The sequence below is a fragment of the Sycon ciliatum genome, chromosome 4 (genome assembly GCF_964019385.1).
Source record: "Sycon ciliatum chromosome 4, ocSycCili1.1, whole genome shotgun sequence".
Lineage (NCBI taxonomy): Eukaryota > Metazoa > Porifera > Calcarea > Leucosolenida > Sycettidae > Sycon > Sycon ciliatum.
Genome location: NC_088646.1, coordinates 14,438,338 through 14,453,825, shown reverse-complemented (window position 1 = coordinate 14,453,825; position 15,488 = coordinate 14,438,338).

The window sequence follows — 15,488 nt, the reverse complement described above, 5'->3', positions numbered from 1 at the left end:
CCCGTTCGCAGTTCACAAAATGACAATGACCATCCTCATCTCATTGTGTAGCTGGACATAGACAAGAGCAACATGAAAAAGAGCCACATTTCTCTAAAGAACTCACCCAGGGCTGCTGAAAGCTGAAAAAGAACCTATCTAGAAGTTTGGGGCTTTTTACCCGTGAATCTTCACTTTGCGACTAAACTATTCACAGCAGTGCACAATTTTCTGGGTCACTGAATGCGGGTGGCAGCGCCCTACATGCATACCAAAAATAAAACAAATGCGACCACTGAAATTACAGCTGGGTCATGTTATAGAGAGGTACGTTGAAATTGAAAGGTCAGCACAAATGGTCAAAATCCGACATTTTCTCACCTTTCTGCCCGTTCGCAGCTCAGAAAATGACAATGACCATCCTCATCTCGTTGTGTAGCTGGACATAGACAAGAGCACCAAGAAAAAGACCCACATTTCTCTAAAGAACTCGCCCAGGGCTGCTGAAAGCTGAAAAAGAACCTATCTAGAAGTTTGGGGCTTTTTACCCGTGAATCTTCGCTTTGCGACTAAACTATTCACAGCAGTGCCAAATTTTTAGGGTCACTGATTGTGGGCGCCAGCGCCCTACAAGCAAACCAAAAATGAAACCAATGGGACCGCTGACATTACAGCTGGGTCATGTTATAGAGAGGTACGTTGAAATTGAAAGGTCAGCACAAATGGTCAAAATCCGACATTTTCTCACCTTTCTGCCCGTTCGCAGCTCAGAAAATGATAATGACCATCCTCATCTCGTTGTGTAGCTGGACATAGAAAATAGCACCATGAAAAAGAGCCACATTTCTCTAAAGAACTCACCCAGGGCTGCTGAAAGCTGAAAAAGAATCTATCTAGAAGTTTGGGGCTTTTTACCCGTGAATCTTCACTTTGCGACTAAACTATTCACAGCAGTGCCAAATTTTCTGGGTCACTGAATGCGGGTGCCAGCGCCCTACAAGCAAACCAAAAATCAAACCAATGCGACCACTGAAATTACAGCTGGGTCATGTTATAGAGACGTACGTTGAAATTGAAAGGTCAGCACAAATGGTCAAAATCCGACATTTTCTCACCTTTCTGCCCGTTCGAAGCTCAGAAAATGACAATGACCATCCTCATCTCGTTGTGTAGCTGGACATAGAAAATAGAACCATGAAAAAGAGCCACATTTCTCTAAAGAACTCGCCCAGGGCAGCTGAAAGCTGAAAAAGAACCTATCTAGAAGTTTGGGGCTTTTTACCCGTGAATCTTCGCTTTGCGACTAAACTATTCACAGCAGTGCCAAATTTTCTGGTTCACTGAATGCGGGTGCCAGCGCCCTACAAGCGAACCAAAAATGAAACCAATGCGACTACTGAAATTACAGCTGGGTCATGTTATAGAGAGGTACGTTGAAATTGAAAGGTCAGCACAAATGGTCAAAATCCGACATTTTCTCACCTTTCTGCCCGTTCGCAGCTTAGAAAATGACAATGACCATCCTCATCTCGTTGGTTAGCTGGACATAGACAAGAGCACCATGAAAAAGACTAACATTTCTCTAAAGAACTCGCCCAGGGCTGCTGTAAGCTGAAAAAGAACCTATCTAGAAGTTTGGGGCTTTTTACCCGTGAATCTTCACTTTGCGACTAAACTATTCACAGCAGTGCCAAATTTTCTTGTTCACTGAATGCGGGTGCCAGCGCCCTACAAGCGAACCAAAAATGAAACCAATGCGACTACTGAAATTACAGCTCGGTCATGTTATAGAGAGGTACGTTGAAATTGAAAGGTCAGCACAAATGGTCAAAATCCGACATTTTCTCACCTTTCTGCCCGTTCGCAGCTCAGAAAATGACAATGACCATCCTCATCTCGTTGTGTAGCTGGACATAGACAAGAGCACCAAGAAAAAGACCCACATTTCTCTAAAGAACTCGCCCAGGGCTGCTGAAAGCTGAAAAAGAACCTATCTTGAAGTTTGGGGCTTTTTACCCGTGAATCTTCACTTTGCGACTAAACTATTCACAGCAGTGCCAAATTTTTAGAGTCACTGATTGTGGGTGCCAGCGCCCTACAAGCAAACCAAAAATGAAACCAATGTGACCGCTGACATTACAGCTGGGTCATGTTATAGAGAGGTACGTTGAAATTGAAAGGTCAGCACAAATGGTCAAAATCCGACATTTTCTCACCTTTCTGCCCGTTCGCAGCTCACAAAATGACAATGACCATCCTCATCTCATTGTGTAGCTGGACATAGACAAGAGCAACATGAAAAAGAGCCACATTTCTCTAAAGAACTCACCCAGGGCTGCTGAAAGCTGAAAAAGAACCTATCTAGAAGTTTGGGGCTTTTTACCCGTGAATCTTCACTTTGCGACTAAACTATTCACAGCAGTGCACAATTTTCTGGGTCACTGAATGCGGGTGGCAGCGCCCTACATGCATACCAAAAATGAAACAAATGCGACCACTGAAATTACAGCTGGGTCATGTTATAGAGAGGTACGTTGAAATTGAAAGGTCAGCACAAATGGTCAAAATCCGACATTTTCTCACCTTTCTGCCCGTTCGCAGCTCAGAAAATGACAATGACCATCCTCATCTCGTTGTGTAGCTGGACATAGACAAGAGCACCAAGAAAAAGACCCACATTTCTCTAAAGAACTCGCCCAGGGCTGCTGAAAGCTGAAAAAGAACCTATCTAGAAGTTTGGGGCTTTTTACCCGTGAATCTTCACTTTGCGACTAAACTATTCACAGCAGTGCCAAATTTTTAGGGTCACTGATTGTGGGCGCCAGCGCCCTACAAGCAAACCAAAAATGAAACCAATGGGACCGCTGACATTACAGCTGGGTCATGTTATAGAGAGGTACGTTGAAATTGAAAGGTCAGCACAAATGGTCAAAATCCGACATTTTCTCACCTTTCTGCCCGTTCGCAGCTCAGAAAATGACAATGACCATCCTCATCTCGTTGTGTAGCTGGACATAGAAAATAGAACCATGAAAAAGAGCCACATTTCTCTAAAGAACTCGCCCAGGGCAGCTGAAAGCTGAAAAAAAACCTATCTAGAAGTTTGGGGCTTTTTACCCGTGAATCTTCGCTTTGCGACTAAACTATTCACAGCAGTGCCAAATTTTCTGAGTCAATGAATGCGGGTGGCAGCGCCCTAAAAGCAAACCAAAAATCAAACCACTGCGACCGCTGACATTACAGCTGGGTCATGTTATAGAGAGGTACGTTGAAATTGAAAGGCCAGCACAAATGGTCAAAATCCGACATTTTCTCACCTTTCTGCCCGTTCGCAGCTCAGAAAATGACATTGACCATCCTCATCTCGTTGTGTAGCTGGACATAGAAAATAGCACCATGAAAAAGAGCCACATTTCTCTAAAGAACTCACCCAGGGCTGCTGAAAGCTGAAAAAGAACCTATCTAGAAGTTTGGGGCTTTTTACCCGTGAATCTTCACTTTGCGACTAAACTATTCACAGCAGTGCCAAATTTTCTGGGTCACTGAATGCGGGTGCCAGCGCCCTACAAGCAAACCAAAAATGAAACCAATGCGACCACTGAAATTACAGCTGGGTCATGTTATAGAGAGGTACGTTGAAATTGAAAGGTCAGCACAAATGGTCAAAATCCGACATTTTCTCTCGTTTCTGCCCGTTCGCAGCTCAGAAAAGGACAATGACCATCCTCATCTCGTTGTGTAGCTGGACATAGAAAATAGCACCATAAAAAAGAGCCACATTTCTCTAAAGAACTCACCCAGGGCTGCTGAAAGCTGAAAGAGAACCTATCTAGAAGTTTGGGGCTTTTTACCCGTGAATCTTCACTTTGCCACTAAACTATTCACAGCAGTGCCAAATTTTCTGGGTCACTGAATGCGAGTGCCAGCGCCCTACAAGCAAACCAAAAATGAAACCAATGCGACCACTGAAATTACAGCATGGTCATGTTATAGAGAGGTACGTTGAAATTGAAAGGTCAGCACAAATGGTCAAAATCCGACATTTTCTCACCTTTCTGCCCGTTCGCAGCTCAGAAAATGACATTGACCATCCTCATCTCGTGGTGTAGCTGGACATAGAAAATAGCACCATGAAAAAGAGCCAAATTTCTCTAAAGAACTCACCCAGGGCTGCTGAAAGCTGAAAAAGAACCTATCTAGAAGTTTGGGGCTTTCTACCCGTGAATCTTCACTTTGCGACTAAACTATTCACAGCAGTGCCAAATTTTCTGGGTCACTGAATGCGGGTGCCAGCGCCCTACATGCAAACCAAAAATCAAACCAATGCGACCACTGAAATTACAGCTGGGTCATGTTATAGAGAGGTACATTGAAATTGAAAGGTCAGCACAAATTGTCAAAATCCGACATTTTCTCACCTTTCTGCCCGTTCGCAGCTCATAAAATGACAATGACCATCCTCATCTCGTTGTGTAGCTGGACATAGAAAATAGCACCATGAAAAAGAGCCACATTTCTCTAAAGAACTCACCCAGGGCTGCTGAAAGCTGAAAAAGAACCTATCTAGAAGTTTGGGGCTTTTTACCCGTGAATCTTCACTTTGCGACTAAACTATTTACAGCAGTGCCAAATTTTCTGGGTCACTGAATGCGGGTGCCAGCGCCCTACAAGCAAACCAAAAATCAAACCAATGCGACCACTGAAATTACAGCTGGGTCATGTTATAGAGAGGTACATTGAAATTGAAAGGTCAGCACAAATGGTCAAAATCCGACATTTTCTCACCTTTCTGCCCGTTCGCAGCTTAGAAAATGACAATGACCATCCTCATCTCGTTGGTTAGCTGGACATAGACAAGAGCACCATGAAAAAGACTCACATTTCTCTAAAGAACTCGCCCAGGGCTGCTGAAAGCTGAAAAAGAACCTATCTAGAAGTTTGGGGCTTTTTACCCGTGAATCTTCACTTTGCGACTAAACTATTCACAGCAGTGCCAAATTTTCTGGGTCACTAAATGCGGGTGCCAGCGCCCTACAAGCAAACCAAAAATGAAACAAATGCGACCACTGAAATTACAGCTGGGTCATGTTATAGAGAGGTACGTTGAAATTGAAAGGTCAGCACAAATGGTCAAAATCGAACATTTTCTCACCTTTCTGCCCGTTCGCAGCTCAGAAAATGACATTGACCATCCTCATCTCGTTGTGTAGCTGGACATAGAAAATAGCAACATGAAAAAGAGCCACATTTCTCTAAAGAACTCACCCAGGGCTGCTGAAAGCTGAAAAAGAACCTATCTAGAAGTTTGGGGCTTTTTACCCGTGAATCTTCACTTTGCGACTAAACTATTCACAGCCGTGCCAAATTTTCTGGGTCACTGAATGCGGGTGCCAGCGCCCTACAAGCAAACCAAAAATCAAACCAATGCGACCACTGTAATTACAGCTGGGTCATGTTATAGAGAGGTACGTTGAAATTGAAAGGTCAGCACAAATGGTCAAAATCCGACATTTTCTCTCCTTTCTGCCCGTTCGCCGCTCAGAAAATGACAATGACCACCCTCATCTCGTTGTGTTGCTGGACATAGACAAGAGCACCATGAAAAACACTAACATTTCTCTAAAGAACTCGCCCAGGGCTGCTGAAAGCTGAAAAAGAAAATGACAATGACCATCCTCATCTCGTTGTGTAGCTGGACATAGAAAATAGCACCATGAAAAAGAGCCACATTTCTCTAAAGAACTCACCCAGGGCTGCTGAAAGCTGAAAAAGAACCTATCTAGAAGTTTGGGGCTTTTTACCCGTGAATCTTCACTTTGCGACTAAACTATTCACAGCAGTGCCAAATTTTTAGGGTCACTGATTGTGGGTGCCAGCGCCCTACAAGCAAACCAAAAATGCAACCAATGCGACCGCTGACATTACAGCTGGGTCATGTTATAGAGAGGTACGTTGAAATTGAAAGGTCAGCACAAATGGTCAAAATCCGACATTTTCTCACCTTTCTGCCCGTTTGCAGCTTAGAAAATGACAATGACCATCCTCATCTCGTTGGTTAGCTGGACATAGACAAGAGCACCATGAAAAACACTAACATTTCTCTAAAGAACTCGCCCAGGGCTGCTGAAAGCTGAAAAAGAACCTATCTAGAAGTTTGGGGCTTTTTACCCGTGAATCTTCACTTTGCGAATAAAATTTTCACAGCAGTGCCATATTGTTAGGGTCACTGATTGTGGGTGCCAGCGCCCTACAAGCAAACCAAAAATGAAACCAATGTGACCGCTGACATTACAGCTGGGTCATGTTATAGAGAGGTACGTTGAAATTGAAAGGTCAGCACAAATGGTCAAAATCCGACATTTTCTCACCTTTCTGCCCGTTCGCAGCTCAGAAAAGGACAATGACCATCCTCATATCGTTGTGTAGCTGGACATAGACAAGAGCACCAAGAAAAAGACCCACATTTCTCTAAAGAACTCGCCCAGGGCTGCTGAAAGCTGAGAAAGAACCTATCTAGAAGTTTGGGGCTTTTTACCCGTGAATCTTCACTTTGCGACTAAACTATTCACAGCAGTGCCAAATTGTTAGGGTCACTGATTGTGGGCGCCAGCGCCCTACAAGCAAACCAAAAATGAAACCAATGCGACCGCTGACATTACAGCTGGGTCATGTTATAGAGAGGTACGTTGAAAGGTCAGCACAAATGGTCAAAATCCGACATTTTCTCACCTTTCTGCCCGTTCGCAGCTCAGAAAATGATAATGACCATCCTCATCTCGTTCTGTAGCTGGACATAGAAAATAGCACCATGAAAAAGAGCACCATTTCTCTAAAGAACTCACCCAGGGCTGCTGAAAGCTGAAAAAGAATCTATCTAGAAGTTTGGGGCTTTTTACCCGTGAATCTTCACTTTGCGACTAAACTATTCACAGCAGTGCCAAATTTTCTGGGTCACTGAATGCGGGTGCCAGCGCTCTACAAGCAAAACAAAAATCAAACCAATGCGACCACTGAAATTACAGCTGGGTCATGTTATAGAGAGGTACGTTGAAATTGAAAGGTCAGCACAAATGGTCAAAATCCGACATTTTCTCACCTTTCTGCCCGTTCGAAGCTCAGAAAAGGACAATGGCCATCCTCATCTCGTTGTGTAGCTGGACATAGAAAATAGAACCATGAAAAAGAGCCACATTTCTCTAAAGAACTCGCCCGGGGCAGCTGAAAGCTGAAAAAGAACCTATCTAGAAGTTTGGGGCTTTTTACCCGTGAATCTTCGCTTTGCGACTAAACTATTCACAGCAGTGCACAATTTTCTGGGTCACTGAATGCGGGTGCCAGCGCCCTAAAAGCAAACCAAAAATCAAACCACTGCGACCGCTGACATGACAGCTGGGTCATGTTATAGAGAGGTACGTTGAAATTGAAAGGTCAGCACAAATGGTAAAAATCCGACATTTTCTCACCTTTCTGCCCGTTCGCAGCTCAGAAAATGACATTGACCATCCTCATCTCGTTGTGTAGCTGGACATAGAAAATAGCACCATGAAAAAGAGCCACATTTCTCTAAAGAACTCACCCAGGGCTGCTGAAAGCTGAAAAAGAACCTATCTAGAAGTTTGGGGCTTTTTACCCGTGAATCTTCACTTTGCGACTAAACTATTCACAGCAGTGCCAAATTTTCTGGGTCACTGAATGCGGGTGCCAGCGCCCTACATGCATACCAAAAATGAAACAAATGCGACCACTGAAATTACAGCTGGGTCATGTTATAGAGAGGTATGTTGAATTTGAAAGGTCAGCACAAATGGTCAAAATCCGACATTTTCTCACCTTTCTGCCCGTTCGCAGCTCAGAAAATGACAATGACCATCCTCATCTCGTTGTGTAGCTGGACATAGACAAGAGCACCAAGAAAAAGACCCACATTTCTCTAAACAACTCGCCCAGGGCTGCTGAAAGCTGAAAAAGAACCTATCTAGAAGTTTGGGGCTTTTTACCCGTGAATCTTCACTTTGCGACTAAACTATTCACAGCAGTGCCAAATTTTTAGGGTCACTGATTGTGGGCGCCAGCGCCCTACAAGCAAACCAAAAATGAAACCAATGCGACCGCTGACATTACAGCTGGGTCATGTTATAGAGAGGTACGTTGAAATTGAAAGGTCAGCACAAATGGTCAAAATCCGACATTTTCTCACCTTTCTGCCCGTTCGCAGCTCAGAAAATGATAATGACCATCCTCATCTCGTTGTGTAGCTGGACATAGAAAATAGCACCATGAAAAAGAGCCACATTTCTCTAAAGAACTCACCCAGGGCTGCTGAAAGCTGAAAAAGAATCTATCTAGAAGTTTGGGGCTTTTTACCCGTGAATCTTCACTTTGCGACTAAACTATTCACAGCAGTGCCAAATTTTCTGGGTCACTGAATGCGGGTGCCAGCGCCCTACAAGCAAACCAAAAATGAAACCAATGCGACCACTGAAATTACAGCTGGGTCATGTTATAGAGAGGTACGTTGAAATTGAAAGGTCAGCACAAATGGTCAAAATCCGACATTTTCTCACCTTTCTGCCCGTTCGAAGCTCAGAAAATGACAATGACCATCCTCACCTCGTTGTGTAGCTGGACATAGAAAATAGAACCATGAAAAAGAGCCACATTTCTCTAAAGAACTCACCCAGGGCTGCTGAAAGCTGAAAAAGAACCTATCTAGAAGTTTGGGGCTTTTTACCCGTGAATCTTCACTTTGCGACTAAACTATTCACAGCAGTGCCAAATTTTCTGGGTCACTGAATGCGGGTGCCAGCGCCCTACAAGCAAACCAAAAATCAAACCAATGCGACCACTGAAATTACAGCTGGGTCATGTTATAGAGAGGTACGTTGAAATTGAAAGGTCAGCACAAATGGTCAAAATCCGACATTTTCTCACCTTTCTGCCCGTTCGAAGCTCAGAAAATGACAATGACCATCCTCATCTCGTTGTGTAGCTGGACATAGAAAATAGAACCATGAAAAAGAGCCACATTTCTCTAAAGAACTCGCCCAGGGCAGCTGAAAGCTGAAAAAGAACCTATCTAGAAGTTTGGGGCTTTTTACCCGTGAATCTTCACTTTGCGACTAAACTATTCACAGCAGTGCCAAATTTTCTGGGTCAATGAATGCGGGTGGCAGCGCCCTAAAAGCAAACCAAAAATCAAACCACTGCGACCGCTGACATTACAGCTGGGTCATGTTATAGAGAGGTACGTTGAAATTGAAAGGCCAGCACAAATGGTCAAAATCCGACATTTTCTCACCTTTCTGCCCGTTCGCAGCTCAGAAAATGACATTGACCATCCTCATCTCGTTGTGTAGCTGGACATAGAAAATAGCACCATGAAAAAGAGCCACATTTCTCTAAAGAACTCACCCAGGGCTGCTGAAAGCTGAAAAAGAACCTATCTAGAAGTTTGGGGCTTTTTACCCGTGAATCTTCACTTTGCGACTAAACTATTCACAGCAGTGCCAAATTTTCTGGGTCACTGAATGCGGGTGCCAGCGCCCTACAAGCAAACCAAAAATGAAACCAATGCGACCACTGAAATTACAGCTGGGTCATGTTATAGAGAGGTACGTTGAAATTGAAAGGTCAGCACAAATGGTCAAAATCCGACATTTTCTCTCCTTTCTGCCCGTTCGCAGCTCAGAAAAGGACAATGACCATCCTCATCTCGTTGGTTAGCTGGACATAGACAAGAGCACGATGAAAAAGACTCACATATCTCTAAAGAACTCGCCCAGGGCTGCTGAAAGCTGAAAAAGAACCTATCTAGAAGTTTGGGGCTTTTTACCCGTGAATCTTCACTTTGCGAATAAACTATTCACAGCAGTGCCAAATTTTCTGGGTCACTGAATGCGGGTGCCAGCGCCCTACAAGCAAACCAAAAATCAAACCAATGCGACCACTGAAATTACAGCTGGGTCATGTTATAGAGAGGTACGTTGAAATTGAAAGGTCAGCACAAATGGTCAAAATCCGACATTTTCTCACCTTTCTGCCCGTTCGCAGCTCACAAAATGACAATGACCATCCTCATCTCGTTGTGTAGCTGTACATAGACAAGAGCAACATGAAAAAGAGCCACATTTCTCTAAAGAACTCACCCAGGGCTGCTGAAAGCTGAAAAAGAACCTATCTAGAAGTTTGGGGCTTTTTACCCGTGAATCTTCACTTTGCGACTAAACTATTCACAGCAGTGCACAATTTTCTGGGTCACTAAATGCGGGTGCCAGCGCCCTACATGCATACCAAAAATGAAACAAATGCGACCACTGAAATTACAGCTGGGTCATGTTATAGAGAGGTACGTTGAAATTGAAAGGTCAACACAAATGGTCAAAATCCGACATTTTCTCACCTTTCTGCCCGTTCGCAGCTCAGAAAATGACAATGACCATCCTCATCTCGTTGTGTAGCTGTACATAGACAAGAGCACCAAGAAAAAGACCCACATTTCTCTAAAGAACTCGCCCAGGGCTGCTGAAAGCTGAAAAAGAACCTATCTAGAAGTTTGGGGCTTTTTACCCGGGAATCTTCACTTTGCGACTAAACTATTCACAGCAGTGCCAAATTTTTAGGGTCACTGTTTGTGGGCGCCAGCGCCCTACAAGCAAACCAAAAATGAAACCAATGCGACCGCTGACATTACAGCTGGGTCATGTTATAGAGAGGTACGTTGAAATTGAAAGGTCAGCACAAATGGTCAAAATCCGACATTTTCTCACCTTTCTGCCCGTTCGCAGCTCAGAAAATGATAATGACCATCCTCATCTCGTTGTGTAGCTGGACATAGAAAATAGCACCATGAAAAAGAGCCACATTTCTCTAAAGAACTCACCCAGGGCTGCTGAAAGCTGAAAAAGAATCTATCTAGAAGTTTGGGGCTTTTTACCCGTAAATCTTCACTTTGCGACTAAACTATTCACAGCAGTGCCAAATTTTCTGGGTCACTGAATGCGGGTGCCAGCGCCCTACAAGCAAACCAAAAATCAAACCAATGCGACCACTGAAATTACAGCTGGGTCATGTTATAGAGACTTCCGTTGAAATTGAAAGGTCAGCACAAATGGTCAAAATCCGACATTTTCTCACCTTTCTGCCCGTTCGCAGCTCAGAAAATGACAATGACCATCCTCATCTCGTTGTGTAGCTGGACATAGAAAATAGAACCATGAAAAAGACCCACATTTCTCTAAAGAACTCGCCCAGGGCAGCTGAAAGCTGAAAAAGAACCTATCTAGAAGTTTGGGGCTTTTTACCCGTGAATCTTCGCTTTGCGACTAAACTATTCACAGCAGTGCCAAATTTTCTGGGTCAATGAATGCGGGTGGCAGCGCCCTAAAAGCAAACCAAAAATCAAACCACTGCGACCGCTGACATTACAGCTGGGTCATGTTATAGAGAGGTACGTTGAAATTGAAAGGCCAACACAAATGGTCAAAATCCGACATTTTCTCACCTTTCTGCCCGTTCGCAGCTCAGAAAATGACATTGACCATCCTCATCTCGTTGTGTAGCTGGACATAGAAAATAGCACCATGAAAAAGAGCCACATTTCTCTAAAGACCTCACCCAGGGCTGCTGAAAGCTGAAAAAGAACCTATCTAGAAGTTTGGGGCTTTTTACCCGTGAATCTTCACTTTGCGACTAAACTATTCACAGCAGTGCCAAATTTCCTGGGTCAATGAATGCGGGTGGCAGCGCCCTAAAAGCAAACTAAAAATCAAACCACTGCGACCGCTGACATTACAGCTGGGTCATGTTATAGAGAGGTACGTTGAAATTGAAAGGCCAGCACAAATGGTCAAAATCCGACATTTTCTCACCTTTCTGCCCGTTCGCAGCTCAGAAAATGACATTGACCATCCTCATCTCGTTGTGTAGCTGGACATAGAATATAGCTCCATGAAAAAGAGCGACATTTCTCTAAAGAACTCACCCAGGGCTGCTGAAAGCTGAAAAAGAACCTATCTAGAAGTTTGGGGCTTTTTACCCGTGAATCTTCACTTTGCGACTAAACTATTCACAGCAGTGCCAAATTTTCTGGGTCACTAAATGCGGGTGCCAGCGCCCTACAAGCAAACCAAAAATGAAACCAATGCGACCACTGAAATTACAGCTGGGTCATGTTATAGAGAGGTAAGTTGAAATTGAAAGGTCAGCACAAATGGTCAAAATCCGACATTTTCTCTCCCTTCTGCCCGTTCGCAGCTCAGAAAAGGACAATGACCATCCTCATCTCGTTGTGTAGCTGGACATAGAAAATAGCACCATAAAAAAGAGCCACATTTCTCTAAAGAACTCACCCAGGGCTGCTGAAAGCTGAAAAAGAACCTATCTAGAAGTTTGGGGCTTTTTACCCGTGAATCTTCACTTTGCGACTAAACTATTCACAGCAGTGCCAAATTTTCTGGGTCACTGAATGCGGGTGCCAGCGCCCTACAAGCAAACCAAAAATCAAACCAATGCGACCACTGAAATTACAGCTGGGTCATGTTATAGAGACTTCCGTTGAAATTGAAAGGTCAGCACAAATGGTCAAAATCCGACATTTTCTCACCTTTCTGCCCGTTCGAAGCTCAGAAAATGACAATGACCATCCTCATCTCGTTGTGTAGCTGGACATAGAAAATAGAACCATGAAAAAGACCCACATTTCTCTAAAGAACTCGCCCAGGGCAGCTGAAAGCTGAAAAAGAACCTATCTAGAAGTTTGGGGCTTTTTACCCGTGAATCTTCGCTTTGCGACTAAACTATTCACAGCAGTGCCAAATTTTCTGGGTCAATGAATGCGGGTGGCAGCGCCCTAAAAGCAAACCAAAAATCAAACCACTGCGACCGCTGACATTACAGCTGGGTCATGTTATAGAGAGGTACGTTGAAATTGAAAGGCCAACACAAATGGTCAAAATCCGACATTTTCTCACCTTTCTGCCCGTTCGCAGCTCAGAAAATGACATTGACCATCCTCATCTCGTTGTGTAGCTGGACATAGAAAATAGCACCATGAAAAAGAGCCACATTTCTCTAAAGACCTCACCCAGGGCTGCTGAAAGCTGAAAAAGAACCTATCTAGAAGTTTGGGGCTTTTTACCCGTGAATCTTCACTTTGCGACTAAACTATTCACAGCAGTGCCAAATTTTCTGGGTCACTGAATGCGGGTGCCAGCGCCCTACAAGCAAACCAAAAATGAAACCAATGCGACCACTGAAATTACAGCTGGGTCATGTTATAGAGAGGTACGTTGAAATTGAAAGGTCAGCACAAATGGTCAAAATCCGACATTTTCTCTCCTTTCTGCCCGTTCGCAGCTCAGAAAAGGACAATGACCATCCTCATCTCGTTGTGTAGCTGGACATAGAAAATAGCACCATAAAAAAGAGCCACATTTCTCTAAAGAACTCACCCAGGGCTGCTGAAAGCTGAAAAAGAACCTATCTAGAAGTTTGGGGCTTTTTACCCGTGAATCTTCACTTTGCGACTAAACTATTCACAGCAGTGCCAAATTTTCTGGGTCACTGAATGCGGGTGCCAGCGCCCTACAAGCAAACCAAAAATGAAACCAATGCGACCACTGAAATTACAGCTGGGTCATGTTATAGAGAGGTACGTTGAAATTGAAAGGTCAGCACAAATGGTCAAAATCCGACATTTTCTCACCTTTCTGCCCGTTCGAAGCTCAGAAAATGACAATGACCATCCTCATCTCGTTGTGTAGCTGGACATAGAAAATAGAACCATGAAAAAGAGCCACATTTCTCTAAAGAACTCGCCCAGGGCAGCTGAAAGCTGAAAAAGAACCTATCTAGAAGTTTGGGGCTTTTTACCCGTGAATCTTCACTTTGCGACTAAACTATTCACAGCAGTGCCAAATTTCCTGGGTCAATGAATGCGGGTGGCAGCGCCCTAAAAGCAAACCAAAAATCAAACCACTGCGACCGCTGACATTACAGCTGGGTCATGTTATAGAGAGGTACGTTGAAATTGAAAGGCCAGCACAAATGGTCAAAATCCGACATTTTCTCACCTTTCTACCCGTTCGCAGCTCAGAAAATGACATTGACCATCCTCATCTCGTTGTGTAGCTGGACATAGAAAATAGCACCATGAAAAAGAGCCACATTTCTCTAAAGAACTCACCCAGGGCTGCTGAAAGCTGAAAAAGAACCTATCTAGAAGTTTGGGGCTTTTTACCCGTGAATCTTCACTTTGCGACTAAACTATTCACAGCAGTGCCAAATTTTCTGGGTCACTAAATGCGGGTGCCAGCGCCCTACAAGCAAACCAAAAATGAAACCAATGCGACCACTGAAATTACAGCTGGGTCATGTTATAGAGAGGTACGTTGAAATTGAAAGGTCAGCACAAATGGTCAAAATCCGACATTTTCTCTCCCTTCTGCCCGTTCGCAGCTCAGAAAAGGACAATGACCATCCTCATCTCGTTGTGTAGCTGGACATAGAAAATAGCACCATAAAAAAGAGCCACATTTCTCTAAAGAACTCACCCAGGGCTGCTGAAAGCTGAAAAAGAACCTATCTAGAAGTTTGGGGCTTTTTACCCGTGAATCTTCACTTTGCGACTAAACTATTCACAGCAGTGCCAAATTTTTAGGGTCACTGATTGTGGGTGCCAGCGCCCTACAAGCAAACCAAAAATGAAACCAATGTGACCGCTGACATTACAGCTGGGTCATGTTATAGAGAGGTACGTTGAAATTGAAAGGTCAGCACAAATGGTCAAAATCCGACATTTTCTCACCTTTCTGCCCGTTCGCAGCATAGAAAATGACAATGACCATCCTCATCTCATTGTGTAGCTGGACATAGACAAGAGCAACATGAAAAAGAGCCACATTTCTCTAAAGAACTCACCCAGGGCTGCTGAAAGCTGAAAAAGAACCTATCTAGAAGTTTGGGGCTTTTTACCCGTGAATCTTCACTTTGCCACTAAACTATTCACAGCAGTGCCAAATTTTCTGGGTCACTGAATGCGAGTGCCAGCGCCCTACAAGCAAACCAAAAATGAAACCAATGCGACCACTGAAATTACAGCTGGGTCATGTTATAGAGAGGTACGTTGAAATTGAAAGGTCAGCACAAATGGTCAAAATCCGACATTTTCTCACCTTTCTGCCCGTTCGCAGCTCAGAAAATGACATTGACCATCCTCATCTCGTTGTGTAGCTGGACATAGAAAATAGCTCCATGAAAAAGAGCCACATTTCTCTAAAGAACTCAACCAGGGCTGCTGAAAGCTGAAAAAGAACCTATCTAGAAGTTTGGGGCTTTTTACCCGTGAATCTTCACTTTGCGACTAAACTATTCACAGCAGTGCCAAATTTTCTGGGTCACTGAATGCGGGTGCCAGCGCCCTACAAGCAAACCAAAAATGAAACCAATGCGACCACTGAAATTACAGCTGGGTCATGTTATAGAGAGGTACGTTGAAATTGAAAGGTCAGCAC